The sequence below is a fragment of the Lissotriton helveticus genome, chromosome 8 (assembly GCF_964261635.1).
Source record: "Lissotriton helveticus chromosome 8, aLisHel1.1, whole genome shotgun sequence".
Lineage (NCBI taxonomy): Eukaryota > Metazoa > Chordata > Amphibia > Caudata > Salamandridae > Lissotriton > Lissotriton helveticus.
In genome coordinates, this window is record NC_136069.1 from 424,429,920 (window position 1) to 424,450,847 (window position 20,928).

Below are 20,928 nucleotides of genomic sequence, written 5' to 3' on the forward strand. Positions count from 1 at the left end.
GCAGTAAACTAACTTGCACTGTCCTGTCACCTGCACTCCTTCTGTGTTACACTGTACTTGCAGCCTAGGATATCAGCATAAATGGACATTTCCTTCTGTGAAGTATTCTTCATAACATTGCGTTTACTCACGTCGGCTGGTTAAAACAAAGCCTTGATTTTGTCATATGTAGCAGTTCTTGCACCAATGCTTTAACTAACTACAAAATTCTGAAAAGCACCTCAGTTTACCTAACAGGATCAGTGTGGAAGGTGGCAGATCGATATAATATTCAAACCTAATAATGTATTAACTGCAAATCTGTTTACACTGTATGTCCGCAGCAAAGCTATTGACACAGCATGTTCTTATTAATAATGAGTAAATAATTTTATGTATAAAAACATTTTTTATTAAATATTTCTAAATCCTAATGTACATCAGTGGCAGAAATTTGATAATCACTTAATTCTGCGTCTTTGACAAAGAACTCCGATAATGCACAATTCATTAAGATGGGAAATTGATAGGATCTCTGTTCCTAAATCTCTGTTCCTAATTTTATGATTTTTGTGGCCTTTGGGAGGCACTAAATTTAAATTATCTTGATCAAAGTTCCAGAACCTTGTGTCTAAAATGTCTTGACGTCCTGTGAAAGAGATAATTATGTGAAAAATGAACCATGTGCAGTCAAAGGGAGATGTGAGTGCTTTGGGACTGCCGGCGCTCCACTGGAATACATTTGCATGTGAGAGTCGGGAAGGTGTAGTTAGTGATGTGTTCAATTTGCCTCTCTTGTATATACAATTAGGAAGGTGAGGTGGGGATCACAGTCATTGCTGCTGCAGTCAGACGTCTGTCTGAGTGTGAAAAATCAGGAGTAAAGCCTTCTGGAACCATCCATTTACTACCTCCCAATATCACAAACTGTTGAACATCAAGCATGCTTTTTCACTCATCAAACCATCCTCTTCCATTTAATAGAAATAGTCCTGGCCTCGATCTTTCATTCTTTTTTGCATTGTAGATTCTTTTTAGTTCAAAGACTTTAGTGAGATTAACACAGAATTAATGAAGACAAGCATTAAATACAATAATCAGATCAAGTCTGTATGAATAATAACTGTATTAATACTGGTTCAATGAAACAGTAATGAAAACATGATGGAAGAATGTTAATACAATTTATACTAACGGATATGATGATGGGGTAACATTTTATAATAAAAAAAATGCTAAAAGGAGAAAAAAGGAAAAAAACTAAAAGAATGAGAAAAAAACAAATAACAAAATTAAAGGCAAAAAGGATTGTAAAAATGACAATAATTGTCAACTAGTACACACTACAAAGAATCTCCTTTACACATTTTTACAGAGAGACACATGTAGAAGTACACATTCATATTGGATTATAGACTATAAAACTGTTATTTTAGGACTTTTAAACCCAATCTAACACATAAGAACATAAAACAGGACAATTTAATATATTTGAGATTTACAGACTTGGAACACGTTGTATGAAAATAGTGAACAGTTTTTTAAGAAATGAGTCAAGGGTAGCCAAAGTCTATTACATTTTATAGTAAATGCAAAGAGGACAAATTGTGCCCATTGCACCTATGATTTTGACACACAACGTTCCACCGCGCTTTATATGATTTTTTTCAGTAGTCTTTCAAGAAGAATTACCTAATTGCAAATGGCAAAATTATGGCAACTAATTTAGCGTCTCTTTGACAATCGGACCAAGCCTCATTAATCCCGCCCCAAAAAATACTGAGAGCTAAAAAAGAATCAGACACACAACAAATCTCAGTAATTCTCAAGCAAACTCTGTTCAAGAATGCCTGTTCATTTGTGCAAATAAAAAATACATGCTTAACATTACCTTTATGACAGCCATGTATTCAGCACAAATTTGATATATAATCTTCCTTATAAAGCTAATGGGGTATCGAACATTCTGTTTCCGAAAAAGAAAAGTTTCTTTGGTGCTAATGGATCTAGAAGGCAGATTATCATATTGTCTATTACAGTTCTGTGGAAGGTCTAACTGCCTTTTACAGTTCTGTGGAAGGTTATACGACTGTACTAAATTTAAAAAAGGAATAAGGCACTTCTCTGTAACCAGCTGTGAAACAAAACAGATCCTTCTAGACATCCACTTTCTCCAAACCAATACCATTCCCTTATTTGTATTAATATACAAAGAAGTGGTTACAGTTTATCAATAAAATGTGACCGTACCAAGCAACATAAATGCTTGATCATAAGAGGGAGTTAAAATATAGGAGTCAGCAACATAATGAAAACATTTTTATAAGAAAACGGAACAAAACTAGAATATCAGTTTGTTAGATCTTATTACTGCTTATGGGAGACCATGGAGATTTTGCCCCAAATCTACTTAGTTTAAAAAAATGAAGATTATTTAAGAACATTTGAAAAATAATGGCAAACCATTGAACGTAGGCACTTTAAGTTGTTTTGAGGAAATCTCACCTTTCTTTTATCCATCACAACCTAGAAAGCATTCTGTCAATCCCAAAGAATGTAAATAAAGAGAATCCACCCATGTAAAATAGGTGAAAGACTGTATAACAAGGTCTGGAAAAGGTATGTGTTTCCTACAATGGTGGGATGCACATAGTGTTCTTTAAATACCCCTCACTCACCTAAAGGGCCCTTGATGTCATGCTTCATCATAGGGTTCTTCGCATCCCTCTGGGAACGCGGCGTGCTACTAACCAGCGAATACGCGGGAGCACTGATATGATCGCTATGTGTGGTGTGTGAGGGTAGTGAAATGTAGGGTCAGAAGTGAATGGTAAGTGAGTGTTAAACAATACCTGGCATGTGAGGGCTATAAAGAATTTTAATATACCTCTGTGCTGGTAGTGTTAAAAAAGGTGTGGTGGAGGTTTTGTGTAATTAATGTACATAACCTCCTGGGTGCGTCAACATGTTTAGAAGCCTAAAGATTCTTCTTCAGGACGGGTGCACAGACCCCTACCCTACTCACATGTGACAGTGTAATACTGCTCAAACATAAATACTGTTTGTGTAGAATAAAGCCTAGTGGGCCTACTATGATACTTGACCTGGCGTAAGGTGATAACTTCAAATGCAATTTGCTAAAACGAAGCCAATTGCATCATGAGCCTGTGAAGAAAACGGAGGGGACCCCGTGCTTAATGGAACTAAGCGTAGTACCTGCTACAAACGTCCCTTCCGCGGCTCGGTATTCTAATATGGGAATAAAAAGGAATGGAGGGAGTAGACATCCTTGAATGGTACTTCTTTTGAGTGAAAAGTAGGACGACAGAACACACTTGAATGCAACATAGAAGTATATTTGAGCAATTTTGGACAATAAGAATGCCACTTTAGGGACTTAATTACTAAAATCCCATCTGACCTATCCATAAGCTTTTGCAGCATGCAATATGATAGATGCCATGGATTCATTAGGTCTTGCAGCGCCATGAATAACATTTAAGAAAGTTCAAGGGTTATATGAAATGACTCTTAACTGGATACAACATTGCTTCAATAAATAACCCCTCAGGCCTCCCATTTGACAAAAGTGGTTGTTAGTTGCAAACAGCTTAGGGACCAAATTCTTGGAAAACTACAGAAAGATTTCCATCGTAAAATCATCTAGCCCTGGGGTCTTTGTCTTGGGTAGCTTATAAAGAACCTCATAAATGTCCTTTGATTCTAAATCTCTTTTTAGAGAGGTCCTATCCATACTGTTTATTTTATTTTTTTATTTGAAGAGTTTTATATAGCGCTGGCTAGACCCGTAGGTGTCAGAGCGCTTTACATGAGGATCGTTGAGTTACAAGTTACAAATTACATCAGTTACCAGAGCATAGTAAAACACAGTAATTCGTCGGAGGGAGGGGGAGGAAAGAGACACAGCGGGGAGACGGGGAGAACTGTGCTCAAATCCGGCTGGGTAGGTGATGGCCGAGTGGTTGTTATAGTGAACGATTCAGTTGAAATAGGAAAGTTTCTCTTTGCGCCACTGCTATGACAGTCACTGTCTCGGAAAGATTTTATTGAATATTTTAATTGTTAAAAAAAAATTAACTATGCAAATTAATAAGCGTCTGTTTACAGAGGATCATTAGAATCTGCCCTATGCAGGTTAGCAAAATAATCAGTTATACTTTTCATCTTGTCGATATTGAATTTTATGTCTATTTAGTGGCTTCCATGAACGGCAGTGCTTACCCCCAAAATCTCCCCCCAGGGCATGACACAGCATCCTTAATGTCAAAGTTTGTGCAGACCATAATCTGAAAATATGCTCACCAGGGTTGTACACCAAACTCAGTTCAAGAAAATGCCCTCTAGCTGTCAATTGCCCTCAGATTGCACACTCTTAAAACCCATCAGCTATGCCTCCTTTCTCTTACTTGTCATCTCAACAGCCTTCAAAAAGCCCTTCTTTAAAGGACCAGGCCCATGCTGCACAAAAGTCAAACTCCCGTTAGCACAGCCGCCACAGGGCAATCTTACTCTGTCACTCCAACGTCCTAAGAGAAACATTCATCAATCACTTTCAAACCATTCATCACTTTCTCATTCACCTTGGATTCTAATACGTAATCTGATCAGACATGTAAATCAATCCTATGCTTGTGTCCATGTCCTGACAACTGATTAAACATTGTGTGATGCACAAATTGCCTCCAGATATAGTGAGAGGCAGAGCGGTGGTTTAGCTGTGGGCTGTTACTTTGGGAATGGGAAGACTTTTGAAATGTGCAGAACGAATGATCAATAGAATTTATTAGACTCGATAGTTACCCCTCTGGTGTCTGTGCCCTACACCTTAACATGGTTAGATCTCGGTTGAAGCCCTCTTCTGCAGTTTCCAGCTCACTTGTAAAGCTGAGATTTTACACTTTTGTGGAATTTCTGGAAATTCTCCTTAATCCCTTCGAGATTCCCTCATTGCATTCTATAATTTAGGTGCCATTAGAGTGAACTCTTTACCCTAATTTAGAATACCTACTTAGTGAGACTATCAAGCGCCTAGCCTACTAGGGCCTTGGCGCATGATTGGGAGAGTAGCGTATCAGTTTGTCTGATAGAAATAAATGCCTGTCCTTTGCTACAGAAGGCTTGGTGACAGAAGCACAGTGTTTTGAAGTGTACATGCTGGTGGCCTGGGAGCTAATGCAGATTCTTTTAGAAGGTTTGCTGTATGCAGTTGAGGAGCCAGCCCAAGTAGTACTCTCGAAAAGGCATTTTGAATATATTGGATCCCTTGAAATGCTTTCTCTGGAAAACCTCAATACACCACATTGTAGTAATCAGTGCATGATACGTTCAATCCACTTACTGTCTGGTAGTAGTGGAACACTTTGTACAACATCTTTTAATAACACAAATAAAATGATCTGATGGTATATATTTGTTGAATTATTGAGATCGTCTTAATTATCATTACACTGAAGTTTTATTTACCTCTATGGGGCAGATTCTAGACCATCCATGCAAAGTGATTCTCATTACAAATGTGTACCACTCGCAAATTGTAAATTTGGCTCTGATGATGGACAGTTTTGTGCACACTGTGTTAGTGTATTTACCGAAAGTGATGTGTCTGTACACTGCTCTTGGTTCCATTGAAACCCAAATGTGATGGTAATGATTCTATGTCTAAATGACTGACATTGCTTGCCACCAAATAAGTATCTTTACATGAAAAGTACACTTTCTTAGCCTGTGCACAGCATAACCAGTGTCATCTTGTTTTTTTAACATATCAATAGAATTGTGCGCATATTACTATTTGGTTCTACTTGGCAGGTTAACCACAATTGCTGACCTACCTCCAATGGTTGGCGCACTGGAATTGGAAGTAGTCTGGTACCATTTCTCCTACCACAGCCAATATGTGTCACCTCACTCCCGGACTGAAAAGAGATGTCTTGGGCTTTTCAGGGTTGAAAGTCCTTGGTGCAGCTATATTTTGCTGCATAGCTCCAGTTTTCATAATTTCTGATGTACCCAAAATGTTTCTTGCACAAGTACTCAAATCTGGGTCCCTGATAGGTGTTCTACACGATTCTTCAGTCCCTTTCTTATCAATGGAGTAGTCAACTTTGCAAGAGGAGGCTTCCACCACAATGTGGTACTCCTTTCAACGGGGGCGGCTCCTGTCACCAGACCACAGCTCGACTAATGATAGGTCACAGTTGATTGATAGTTGTGGGGCACTGGCCTCTCTCTACCAGTGCACCAGATTGAGAATACTGCCTATTGGCTCTTCGTAATAATTCCCTGATGCCTGCTGTGACTGGACACACTCGCTTCCCCCAAGAGTGTGCATGTGTGTATATCTGATGAACATGAGGGGGTTGTACTTTAGGATAGGTGTAGCTTCAAGAAAGAGGGTTGTTATGTGAAACAGTCTAGACTTGAGATGGCCGTCTCCTGTGTACCTTTACATATGCCTCTTCTTCTCAATTCTCTTCTCCCATCTTGCAAATACCTTCGGAGCCCAATCATGTATCTAGTTTGAGCCATATCCTCTCGAATGAGCAACTGACCATCATGTGTGCTCACCTTATTGGAGCAGACTAGTCTGAGCAAGTCAGTTTCCTGTTGCAAGTAAGCACCACCTTGACAAAGGATATTTGCTAGTGGCATGGCTACTACAAACACCTGAAAAGTGAATGCTTTCTGAGTGTCTATCTCCACTCCCAGCTTTACCAAATAGGAACTGGAGAGGAGCAACAATCATTACAAGGAAGATTGTCTCAGTAGAATTTACAATCCCAGGGATTATTATGCCATCACTAAGGAACACGATCCCTGAGAACTTGATGTGATAATGTTAAAAAAGAAAGAAAAAGGCAAGCAGTTCCATCAAAAATATCTCAACTTTTGTGGCATTGTCCAGGGCCATTTCTCCTGGCAGTTTAACCCCTCCCAAACCATGTAAATCCTTCCTCTTTGTAAGAGAGGTGGAACTAAGGAAGGCTACCAACTGTAGACCCTACTTCTTCTGCTGGATCTATTCCCTTTTCTTCATGCTCATCAAGAATAATAGCGCTCAGGCCCATCTTTGACCCGAGACTCATAAATTATTTTTGTGCATCAAGACAGATTTAAAATGCTATCCTTGAGTCACCTGCTGGTGTTGAATGACGAAGATTGACTAGTGGTCCTGGATCATTAGGACACATTTTCCACCTGCTGATCTTCCCTGCTATGCATGTTCACTTCAGGAAGCTCTCTGCACAATTCCATGGGAAAGGACTGAGCCACAAAGCCGAACTCTTGCCCCTGAAGTTAATAGAACATACTCTAGTACTGACGACAAGACCTGCTGTTGCTTATACTCGAAGGGAAAGAATATAGATTGTCTGAAATGATGAGAACATACCTTACTTATGCCCAAAACTACAGGCCAAGCTGATTTATATGCTGCAGTCACAATTAATGTGTACAGTATTCAGTGTTTTTCTCATGCCTTTCTCTAGTTTAAGTGTTAGGAACACAAGGGTACACACAAAAGTTGTACAGGAACTATTAATGAACAATGTTTTTTCTATTTTGCGTATTAGAGATCATTATTACTACCTTCTTGAACTTAAACAAAAGAAATAACAGTGGACAGTATCATGGAGTGGACAGTATGCATAGTAGCTCTGTGCTAACCATATATAGGATTGTTGTCCTCACACCACCATATAAAAAGTTAAGTAAGCTTTGACTGTACAGCTTCACTTCCCTTTTAAATTGAAAGTCTGAAAAAGGATTTTCTCTGGATTCATTATGCTCAGAGTAATATCTAGCTACTTAGGTTCAAAAGAAAGAAGCAAATATATGTTACAGTAAATGGGCAGTTCAGCCTGGGTCCCATTGAACACAGAGAACTGGCAACACTGAATTCATTAAACATCTAAACAGGATGATGGACAAGATGAGGTGGCGTAGTCCTAGTTCAGATCCTTTTCTAGCCAAGTGAACACAACATGTGATAGTCACTCCCTACATTTTTTCAATCACCAGTCTCCCCTAGGGTTTCCAGGGATCAGTTTGGTCATTCATTCCATTCAACGTTTTCCTTTTTCTAAAAGTACACAAATTTGGCAGCTTTCCTAGCAAGTATGGCAATTATGAGCCAATTTACCTCAAGGGGTGTGTTATGGGAAACCATAGAATTCTGTTTGTTGTCTAAGTAAGTCCAATTGAGGCCCCGGACCCATTATAGACAGTCTCCTGAAGTTTTGTGACCACAATATGGCACAACAACTGGCAAGAGAACAAGGTCTATTGCAGCATCAAGGCTCTCCAATATCTATTTTCCTTGAATTCACCAAGACAGTACAAGATGTAAGACAGGAAGTACCAGGACGTGGTACAAACATTACATGATAAAGATATAGTATGCTTAACCAGCCACGTTTGAGAGTTGTGCCTGATGAGAGGATCTTAAGATGCCAAGACCTTCTGCAAAAAGCCCCTTAATACCTGGACCATCACCAACCCATGCTGAGCACCCCAGATGAACAAGACCCCACAGCCAACTGCGGCACCGCAGAATTAATACAGATCATTTGTACTGTCATATATATTGCCAGGCTTTGCAGTTAGTCTTTAGCCCTTATATTAATGATAATGTTAATGTTGTCAATGATGCTTGACCGTGGTCCGGGCAATAGACATAGTGGAGGGATTTACTTCAAAGAGGCCTAGTTTTACGGAGCGGTGCTACGCCTCATGGTGTGTCTCACCAGCATAATTATTGGGGATTTGTTTGGAGGGGGATATGTCACTGAGAGTTCGGCAGTTCAGTGGGTGGGGTGGTGGGATATTTGGGATCTATTCGTGACCATACGTGCTATTTGGTACACAATACATTTGCCAGAAGTGGTGCTCAAGTATTTAAATTTAGCCAGAGGTTTCCCAGGAGGGTACATGACAGCACATTCCAGTAAACCATTATTGTTCACATCATGGCACTTAAAATGGTCTCAAAAACCAACATAAGTGTAATCGGGTACTAGCTTATCTGGGCCACCAACAACAGATATCGCTTGCTTGCAGGAAACTTATCTGCTGTTGTGAGACCCGTACAGGTTTGCATTGCAGGAGGAGTGGGGCACAGGTTCTTCTCCTCCTGCAGCACTTGCACCAGATGGGTGTGTATTCTGATTCATATCAGGGTTGACTTTAAACTATACCAGAAATAAAAAAATCCAGAAGGCAGATTTATTGTGCTAGATGGAGTAGTGGAGGACCAAGAAGTAGTAAGTAGTACTACTGTAAATGCATATGCTTCCAAAATACATACCCACATTTAAATGCCATACTCATATTTAACCGCATTAAAAGTAGACATAATAATGTGGGGATGAAATGTAGTCTGGTAATAGATTGCTCGAGTGCCCGAGGCTCTACGAAAATGCACTTGCAGCGTACTCTAGTGGACATAATGGATCGATTTGGCCTTGTTGATATGTGGCGGCAGTGGCACGTTTATGAAATTGAATACGCTTTTCTACTCTGCCCTTCAAGGGTCATAGTCACACACAAATAACTGGCTGACCTCAGTTAATGTAATGTCATGGATAACAGAAAATATACAACACCACGAGTTTTATCAGTTCATTTTTAGTTAATTCACCTGTGAAATTGACATTAACTTTTCCCTACTCTATCCTACGCCGTCCAGGCTGGAGATTCCCTTAAAGCATTTGACTGGGTCTTCCAAGGAGAAGTATAGGAAGCTGTATTAGAATATTCCCAGCACAATACAGCCTTAGTAACAACCCACGCCACATTTATGAAAAGCGTTTAATGTATGTATAAGAGGCATTGCAAAAGCCAAACAAGCTTGCATTTTACAAGACATATACTCCCAAATGGTGCATCTGGAGCAAGAAATTAGGCCTCTACAGAGTAACATTCCCAAATTGACCCACAATACAAACTTGCATAATCAGCACAAACTGTTGCAGAAGTATAGAGAACTTGCAGAAAGGTACGTACTCTCTCTAGGTAAGCATGCCCTGAAAAGGCAATATGGCGAAGGCGAGCAACCACATAGAATCTTTGTTGGAACTCTGAAAGAGGAAAGACAATGAAACCGTATCATTCAATTGCACACAGATCGAGGATACGTATTTATAAAAAAAGAATGAGGACATTGTTAATTAATTAGTGCAGTATTGCCAACAGTTATACTCCACACGTTTGGTAGAAAAAATAGACTTTGTACTGGCCTACCTGAATGAGATTGCTACGGTATGACTAGATGATTTGCATGGACAATTTTCTTAGTAACCCAACTGCTACAGAGGAAATAATAGTGGCCATCAAAGGACTGAAGGGAAACAAAGCCCAGGAGGCAGATGGTCTTACAGGAGAATATTACAAGCAACATAAACACATGCTTGCCCCCCACCTGCTAGGGTCTATCCTTACTGTCTGGAGGCTGGGGTATTACTGCCATCTCTTCGGTAAGATAATAGAATTTTGGCCAAGATATTAGCCTGAAGACTATCCTTATTGATGGACCAACCAATCTCCACAGTGCTGTCAGGATTTGTACCGCACTGATCTACTGTGATTAACCAGTGCACAATTTTTGCTCTCCTTCACCCATGTTAAAGGCCATATCCTGGACCTCATTTGGACGACTGAGCCACAGGTGAGCCTCACAGACATCAGCCCATGCGCTTGATCAGACCACTCACTTATTAGCTGCTGGGTTCCGCTAGCTAGACAACTGCCACATCCACCCCCAGAGTGGAGAGTGGTGCGCAGCTGGAAGAACATTGAGGCTGATACTCTAATAGGCACGCTACTCAGTACCACCCGTAAAAAATGTACGAAAGGTAACCTCGACCTGGAGAGTGAGGTTTTAATTGGTAACTTAAGTAGGGCCATAGATTAGGAGGCACCGGCACGAAAGAAAAGAGTTAGAAGGGCACGGGAGCCCCCTGGTTTAACGAGGACCTGCAGAGAAGGAAGCAAACCCTTAGTCAAGCTGAGAGGCTATGGCGTAAATTATACCTTCCAGCCGCACTTGCTAGTTATAAAGCCATGCTAATTCTATACAAAAAGGCCATTATGGCCAGAAAGGCTGAATATTATGAGGCAAGAATGACAGATGCTACAAACAAACAAAGGGAAACCTTCAGAATCCTCAAAGAGCTTAGCCAGAAGTCAGAACAGAAATTGGCACCTGAGCCGGAAGACTGCAACAAATTCCAGGATTTCTTTCTTCAGAAAGCTAGGGACATTCTAAACAAGATATATAACACTCCAACAAATCAGATAGCCCCAGACCAGACTCTAGCCCCCTGTATCCCAGGTGAGCAGCTCAGTCTTTTCTAACTTAGATCCAGCACGCCTATCATGCCTGATGAATCGCGTCAAATCTGGCTCCCCTGCAGATCCCTGCCCTTCAAGGATCTTTCGCAGGGCCCTTCCTGGGCTAGAAAGAGAGTTTCTCTCTCTACTTGAACACTACCTGGAGACAGGTTACTTGCCCACCAGTATGAAGGGAGCCAGGGTTACTCCCTTGTTAAAGAAGCCAGGGGTAGATTTGGCCACTTTTAAAAACTATAGGCCCATTTCTCAGCTCCCTTTTCTAACACAAGTACTGGACCAACATGTCCTCACACACATCTTTTATAGAGGAACACCACCTACTCCAGGTGAGGCAGGCCGGCTTTAGGGCTCACCATAGCACTGAACTGTTGATGTTGCCGAGCTTGACGAGCTCAGAGTTGGGGCCGATAACAAAGATGCGAGCCCCCTGATTCTGTTAGATCTGTCAGCGGCGTTTGATACAGTCAATCACGCAAATCTCCTGTTTTGAATTGCTAATCTGGGCATCAGTGGGGTTGGCCCGCCAGTGCTTTTTGCTAGGGCAGTCCCAAAGGGTCCAACTGGGTGAACAGATGTCAAATAGTGGTGCTCTTACCTGTGGGGTCCCCCAGGGTTCAGCTCTATCCCCTCTCCTCTTTAATGTGTATCTCCAGCCATTATTGGCAGCCTTAGCCTGTATGAACCAGTTTTTAATTATGCAGTTGATACCCAACTGATTCTGCAGATTAACAACTCTCCGCAGGCCCACACTCACGTACAAAACATCCTTAGATACATGGTGACTTGGATGACAGACAATTCACTAAAAGTCAATCCGGATAAAACAGAGGTCCTTGTAATCGCCTGTAAAGGTAACCCCTTGAATGACCTTTTTTGGCCTCCAGAGCTCGGCACTGCCCCCACGCCAGTTACCGTCGTAAAGAGCCTGGGCATTAAGATCGATGCCAACCTCTCCCTGACCAATCAAGTTACCTCTGTGGTCGGCACCTGCCTGGGCCTAATGCGACAGATGCGGAAATTGGGACCCTTTGCTCTCGCCCACTACTCTACAGATGATTGTGACGGCCACAATTGCATCGAGATTGGACTATGTCAATGTCTTGTACATTGGCCTCCCTGAGAAACAGATCAGCAAGCTGCAGGTGACCATGAACGACGCAGCTAGGCTGGTTTTTAGGCTCCCTAGAAGTGCCCATGCCACCCCTCTGCTGCCGGTCAAGCAGAGAGCAAAGTTCAAGGGCCTCTGCATTGCCCACAAAGCCTGGTGAAGTATGCACCGGAACGCATACTTCGTTCGTCTGAGGCAGGTATTCTGGCTCACTCTTGGGCAAAACTGCATCTAAAGGTGGCAGAGCCTTCCCTGTCCTAATTCCCCAACTCTGGAACAAACTGCCTGAGAACCTCCGTAAGGAACCCACCCTCCTCCACTTAAGGAAACTCCTCAAAACCCTTCTATTTAGGGAGGTTCTGGAAACAGTTTAACACATCTGTTTGGTGATCAACCGGGATGGTAGAGGGTATCTGAGCTCTCTCTCCAAGCGCTAAGAGAAATGCAGGTGATTATGCACTATATAAACTATAGTTAACACAAGTTAGAAAGTGAGGGGGCAGCTGAGTGAGAAAAACTTGCGTAAAATGTTCAAAACACAAAAAATCCAATTGGAGCCTCAGTTATAGAAAAATACCATAGCAGTAGGTACAAAAGTGAAAGACAGGCCTAGGCCTCATTTCATTTTGTAGCCTATCCGCCTCTTTTTGTAAAAGAGACCAAAACAAAATGCAACAACCAATCAGAGTAGCCTCACCCCATACAACCCTCCTGAGAGAGCCTCAGATGATGTTCTACCGCACGTTGTGCTAAGGGAGTCTCCACTGAGCTCTGCTCCGATTCCTCTTCAGATTCGGAATTTTCTTCTTTTTCAACTCTAATATGTCTGATAAGGAGAAGAAGGCTTTATTCAGAGCTTGTGCTACCTGTTCAAAGAAGAGGCTATACATTGAGGACAAGCATAAGGACTGTATATACTGCTTGTACCCGGATCACAAGGCCACAGATTGTAATATCTGCAGGACTTTCTCTACGAAGACCTTGAGAGACAGGGAAGGCCGCTTGCTAACCTGGTTGCAGAAAAGGAAGTCTCGTAAGGAGGTTCTATCATCCGACAGTGAGGATTCTTCCTCAGCTGCGTCCTCCAGCAGATCCAAGAAAAGGGGTAGGTACTCCCCTTCAACATCTTCTGAGCCCCCTGTTAAGGCCCTGCAAGTGACCTCTGATAGGTCTGAGAGGCCCAGTGCCAATCAATCTCCTCACCGAGGTGTAAAGGAGAGGCTGGGACGGACTGAGGAGACACAGTCATCAAAGAAGGTACAGAAACCCCCTTCTATTACTTCTCCACCATCTGAAAAGGAGAAGGAATTCAAACAAGCATTTACAATGCAACGATTTCGCCTTTGGAAAAGTTAAAGCTATTGGCATTGTAAATGACAACATTTTTATTTGTGTTGGCTTTGAAAACCTAAATAACTGGCATTGTCATTTACAAAGCCAATAGCCTAATCTCTCGCAAATGCGACACCTATTGCATTTGCACCCACACCCACACAAAACTGGATCACAAGAAGGGAACAGAGGCACACACAAAACCGGGTCACAAGCAGGCAACAGAGGCACACACAAAACCGGGTCACAAGCAGGCAACAGAGGCACACACAAAACCGGGTCGCAAGCAGGCAACAGAGGCACACACAAAACCGGGTCACAAGCAGGCAACAGAGGCACACACTAAACCGGGTCGCAAGCAGGCAACAGAGGCACACACAAAACCGGGTCGCAAGCAGGCAACAGAGGCACACACAAAACCGGGTCGCAAGCAGGCAACAGAGGCACACACAAAACCGAGGGGGCAGGGAAGCAGCTCTACTTGATAAGAATAAATCAGAGATCTGGCAACGATGGGCGTGATCATGGAGGGAATACCCAATCCACAAACAGGAGAGTAAGAAGCATTGCAACCAAATTGGCTAAGTAAGGAAAACATCAGAACCCATAAAATAAATGACGGGCTGACGTTGTTTATGTAAACGCAGTCTAAATGCAGAAGTGTTTAAGTAAAATGTTTAAGTTCGAGGCATGTGGGCTGCTAAATTCATATCTTAGCATTAGATCGCCGCCTAGTGTTGTGTCCGGATGATCGCACATTGTTGTCCTGGAAGAGTCTTCGAAGTATCCTGAGATAGGTGGCTCCTCCCCTGGACTACAGTGCGCATGGGCATCGGCTCCATCCCCAGATTGTTTTTTTCCGCCATTGGGTTCGGATGCGGTCTCGACGTCTCTCTGTCGGAACCGAGAAAAACTAACTTTTTACGGCCAAAAGGCCTTGTATTCTTTGCGTCGGTATTGTTTGCGCACGGTCTTGAGTTCTTTCGTCTCTTGGAGTCGGAATCAACGGAGTGCTTGCACTCTTCGGACATCGAGGCCTTCTCATCGCGACACGACGCAACTTTCCAGCATGGAGCGTAGTCCGTTTAAGTACTGTCCGCTCTGTGGGTCCAAATACCCACATATCGACGTGCACCCGGTCTGTAACAAATGCCTTTCACCAGACCATAACGAAGACAACTGCAGGGCCTGCGCAAAATTCAGGTCAAAGAAGACACTCAAGCTTCGGCGCGCGGTGCGCCTTGAGGCCAGACAAGCGGCCCCGGATCCAGAAAACATCTTCGGCGACCGAGAAGAGGAGGACCAGAGCCATCATCTTCAAATCTCCCCGCCCGAGACGGAGGTCGAGGCAGATCCGGAAGACGACGACGGAGTCGTGGATCAAGGCCTTGAATACGTCGACGAGGTAGGGGACGTCGAAGAGATTTATGGGGCCGCAGAAGATAGCTCAGGGGGCGAGCTATGCCCCGAAGGTTACGAAAATCAAGATCGGGTCACGGGATCGCCTGTCGGCCTTACCCAAGACCCCGTACCGCAAGCCACGGCCCCGCCTTCAGGCCCGGCCACGGACATACTTGCTGCGCAGCCCGTATCGAAACCGAAACTGAAACCTACGGTATCGACTACACCTAAAATGGCCGACCCGAAAACGAAACCGAAACTTATCGATTCGAGTGACCCTAAGATGGCGGCCGTACCACCAAAAACGACTACACCCGCTGCTTCATCGACTCCGTCGACCTCCGGTCCACAAAAGTCGAAGAAATCTGTCGATTCCACAGGGTCGAAATCGACGCCAGAGGAGGGATCCTCTAAGAAGGGTGGTCGGCACGGGTCAACCGCTGCGACGCCGTCAAAGCCCGCCAAAGCCAGCGACACGGCTCCGGTTCCGACTGGGATTCCGTTAGTGGTGGTGACGGAGCCGACAAAATCACACGGATCGAAGGCTGGCACATCTGCGCATCGGTCCAAGGACTCTGGGTCGGCGGCTGCGGCATCATCGTCCAAAACTCAGAAGGGCCGACAGGACGTCGGATCCGAGGGCAAGGTCAAGACCTCCTCGTCGGCGCCAAAGGCCACTGTAAGTGACGCGTCCCCCATCGCCTCTTCACTACAGAGAATCAGGGAGAAGGCCTGTGCTACGCCGGCTCCGATGCCATCGCCACAGAAGCCGATGGACATTCCGGTGAAGCCTGCGGGTAAACTTCTCTTCCTTCTGCCGCCAAAAGAGACGCCAAAGGCCTTTTCAACGAAATCGACGCAAAACAAGTCGGATTCTTCAACGGCAGGGGCACTTTCAAGTCGGGTACTCGACTCTGAAGAGGATTCTGAGCGTTTTATCGACGCAGACACGGGCAAATTGACCCTTTACAAGAGGAGGATCACTTCACAGCCAGTGGACTCCTATGTCATCCCCCTAAAGAAAAAAAGGCTTCCTCAAGACGCTTCAGGCCTCATGGAACCTATCCAGCCTCCTCCAAGAAGGAGCCCAACTCCTTCCCCAGAACACTCTGAGGGTGAGGGATATGTTGAAGATGACCAATACACTTTCCCCATCAATGAACCAGATGCACAGCCGGATTCATATGATGACATTGGTGACCAAGGCACCCAAGATGTGGGGCAAGACCCACAGCCTTTCACTGCACGTGCATCCCCAACAGAAGATTCTGCAGGTTTTCATGCACTCATTGAAAGGGCAGCTGCTAATCATGATGTGGACATGCATGCTGACCCAGTAGAAGAAGACTTTCTATTTGACACTTTTTCAGTCTCTGAACGGACAGTAAAGACACTGCCTATGCTCAAAGGGGTCCTCAAACATGCTGCGGACATCTTTAAGGAACCTACCAGGGCGAGAGTGGTCAATCCACGTATCGAAAAGAAGTACAGACCAGCACCTGCAGACCCTGCATACATTCGGGGACAGTTGCCGCTTGACTCCCTGGTGGTCGCAAATGCCCGCAAAAGGGCCAACTCCCAAACAACGGGTGAAGCTCCTCCCCCGGATAAGGAGTCCAAGGTGCTAGAGGCAGGAGGCAAAAGGGTAGCTGCACAGGCTGCCAATTTTTGGCGTATTGCAAATACACAGGCACTCTTGGCACGTTATGATAGGGCGCATTACGACACCCTAGAGCGGGTTTTAGAACACCTGCCTTCGCAGTTTCAAGAGGGCACCAAACTGCTTATAGAAGAGGGAAAACTGATCTCCAACGCAGCCATAAAGTGTGCACTTGATGCTGCAGACACAGCAGCTAGGGCCATTAACACTAGCGTCATGCTGAGACGACAGGCGTGGCTCCGCATATCGGGGTTTAAACCTGACATTCAGACAACCATACTTAATCAGCCAGTTAATCCTGATAGACTGTTTGGTCCAGATGTGGACACCACCCTAGAAAAAATTAAGAAAGACACCGAAACTGCTAAGTCTATGGGGGCCCTACAATCACAACAGTTTCGTGGCAACAATTTTCGTCGCTCAGGTGCACGTGGAGTCACCAGAGGACAGATGGGTCAACAATCACAATTCTCTAGAGGTGGAGCACAATCCTCGTACCCCAAACAGAACAAGGGGGGTTACCGAGGAAACAGCACCAGAGGACGTGGCAGAGGGAACAACAACTCCCGCTCCTCTGCCCCAAGCAAACAGTGACTCTCTGTCACTGCCCCCCGACCACTTAACACCTGTCGGGGGGAGACTACAGCAGTTCCTGCCCGTCTGGAGAAACATCACCACAGACAGGTGGGTGCGACAACTTGTCCAGTACGGTTATTGTCTAGAGTTAAAATCCACTCCACCCAACATCCCACCAAGGCAACGGCCTATGTCTGCAGAGCACTTGCACTTATTGCAGCAGGAAGTAGTGGTGATGCTGCAAAAAGGCGCAATCGAGCTCGTGCCAGTAGAGGAGGAAGGCACAGGGGTATATTCCCTGTACTTCCTTATTCCGAAGAAGGACGGATCTCTCAGGCCCATTCTAGATCTACGTCCCCTCAACCTGTATATACTGTCAGAACATTTCCATATGCTCACACTGCAACAGATTCTTCCCTTGTTAAACCAAGGGGACTTCTTAGCAACCTTAGACCTCAAGGATGCTTATTTCCACATACCACTACACCCGTCCCACAGAAAATACCTCAGGTTCACTATCCAAGGCAGGCATTATCAGTTCAAGGTCCTACCCTTCGGAGTGACCACAGCCCCAAGAGTGTTTACCAAGTGTCTGGCGACAGTAGCAGCGCACCTCAGGAGGCAGAACATCCATGTCTACCCCTACCTGGACGACTGGCTCGTTCAAGCCAAGTCGGAACAACAGTGCGCCGCGGACATGTCGACTACCATTCACCTCCTTCACGATCTAGGTTTCTCGTTGAACTACCCAAAGTCGCATCTTCAGCCGGCACATGTCCGGCAGTTTCTAGGTGCGACGATCAATACCCTGACGGCCATGGCTCAACCAAACCAAGTCAGGATAAACAGCATGCAGTCTCTGATCCAGAAGTTCAGACCACAACACTCACTTCCAGCGAGAGTGTTCATGCAGTTGATAGGCATGATGGCCTCCTGCATCTTCATAGTCCCTCACGCACGGTTGCATATGCGCCCGCTCCAGGAGTGCTTAGCAAATCAGTGGACACAGGCTCAAGGACAATTAACAGACCTAGTGTTGGTTACCAGTCGGGCATACGACTCTCTGCATTGGTGGACTCCACACAACCTTTGCAAGGGCCGACTGTTCCAGGAGCCAGTGCCACAGATTACCCTGACAACGGACGCATCTCTCCAGGGATGGGGAGCTCATCTGCTCACTTACACAGTGCAGGGACTATGGACGACGCAGCAACAGAAGATGCACATCAACTATCTAGAACTGATGGCAATCTTCATGGCGCTCAAGTCCTTCATTGTACATCTGTGCAACAAGGTAGTGTTAGTCCGGACGGACAACATGACCGCGATGTACTACATTCAAAAGCAGGGAGGCACCCACTCGCCACAGCTGTCTCATCTGGCTCAGGGCATGTGGCGGTGGGCCATTCAGAGGAACATCTTCCTCATGGCAGAACACCTCCCGGGCAAGGACAATCAGATGGCGGATCTGCTCAGCAGATACAGCCATCAAATGCACGAGTGGGAGTTACACCCATCTGTACTCCACCCGTACTTCCAGCAGTGGGGTCATCCGGAGATAGACCTGTTTGCAACAAAAGAAAACGCAAAATGCCAACACTTTGCCGCCAGGTTCCCTCACCCACAGTCGCAGGGGAATGCGATATGGATGAACTGGTCAGGCAAATTTGCGTACGCTTTTCCGCCAGCCCCTCTGATACCGCTGGTGGCAAGAAAACTAAGGCAGCACTCGATGACTCTCATCCTGGTTGCTCCAACGTGGGCGCGCCAAGCATGGTACACCACGTTCCTCGAACTCTCAGTGGTGCCGCATCAAAGACTGCGCCTCACGCCCAGACTTTTAACGCAGAACCATGGAGACATTCAGCATCCAGATCCGCAACAGCTCAACCTGGCGATCTGGCTCCTGAAGTCCTAGAGTTTGGATACCTCCACCTGCCTCCAGAATGCATGGACATCATCAAGGAGGCAAGGAAGCCTACTACCAGAGCATGCTATGCTGCAAAATGGAAGCGTTTTGTCATTTACTGTACAGCCAATGACATCAACCCGCTAGATGCATCTATCCCTAACATCATTTGCTATCTGCTACATCTTTACAAGTGCAATCTAGCGTTCACTTCTATTCGGATACATCTATCCGCCATCGCAGCTTATCTTCAGAATAGGCAGCATCTCTCTGTCTTCAGGGTGCCTGCCATTAAAGCTTTCCTTGAAGGTCTGAAACGAGTCATTCCCCCAAGAACACCGCCAGCTCCGGTGTGGAACCTCAATGTGGTCCTCACCAGACTGATGGGACCACCCTTTGAGCCACTGCACTCATGTGAACTCCAGTTCCTAACGTGGAAAGTAGCTTTCCTCATTGCTATTACGTCACTGAGGCGTGTTAGTGAGCTACAAGCGCTCACAATCCAAGAGCCATTCATTCAGATTCATCCAAATAGGGTAGTGCTACGTACTAACCCCAAATTCCTTCCGAAGGTGGTGTCACAGTTTCATCTCAACCAAACTATTGACTTACCGGCATTCTTCCAAAACCCACAAACGGTAGCGGAAAGAATGCTCCATACGTTAGACGTATGGAGGGCGTTGATGTACTACATAGACAGAACACAACACTTTAGGATAACAAAACAACTTTTTGTTGCCTTCTCACCACAGCACAAAGGCAACCCTATTTCCAAAGCAGGAATAGCCAGGTGGATCGTTAAGTGCATCCAAATCTGTTATCAAAAGGCCAAGCGCACTTTAACGATACCCCCAAGGGCGCACTCCACACGCAAATTGGGGGCATCCATGGCTTTCCTGGGGAACATTCCTTTAGAAGACATTTGCAGAGCAGCCACGTGGGTTACCCCACATACCTTTACAAAACACTACTGTGTTGATGTGCATTCCAAGCAGCAAGCTGCTGTAGGACAGGCTGTTCTCAAGACACTTTTTCAGGTTTCTGCAGCTGGCACGGGCAACCGCCGCTGATGGAGGGACTGCTATGTATTCTATGCTAAGATATGAATTTAGCAGCCCACATGCCTCGAACTGAATATGCTACTTACCAGTATGCATCTGTTCTTGGCATGTAGGGCTGCTAACATTCATATCGCCCACCCTCCTCCCCGGTGCCTGTCGCAGCTGCAGATATACTATTGTATTCAATCATTAGCATGGACATCCTTTACACTTTTCACTCCATCTTCTGCCACAATGGCGAAAAACAATCTGGGGATGGAGCCGATGCCCATGCGCACTGTAGTCCAGGGGAGGAGCCACCTATCTCAGGATACTTCGAAGACTCTTCCAGGACAACAATGTGCGATCATCCGGACACAACACTAGGCGGCGATCTAATGCTAAGATATGAATGTTAGCAGCCTTACATGCCAAGAACAGATGCATACTGGTAAGTAGCATATTCATTAGTTAATACACAGGCCACATTATAATATTATGATCAAGGCCAATATCTGGTGAGCAGTGCAAACCAGCCGGACAGCTGTGGTAT

General features: G+C 44.9%; 1 protein-coding gene across 3 annotated transcripts in view; it reads left to right on the forward strand.

Annotated features, from left to right (window-relative positions):
- Positions 1–20,928, forward strand: part of DGKH (diacylglycerol kinase eta) — a 681,607-nt gene that overhangs the window by 646,803 nt on the left and 13,876 nt on the right. The gene's annotated exons all lie outside the window — the stretch shown is intronic.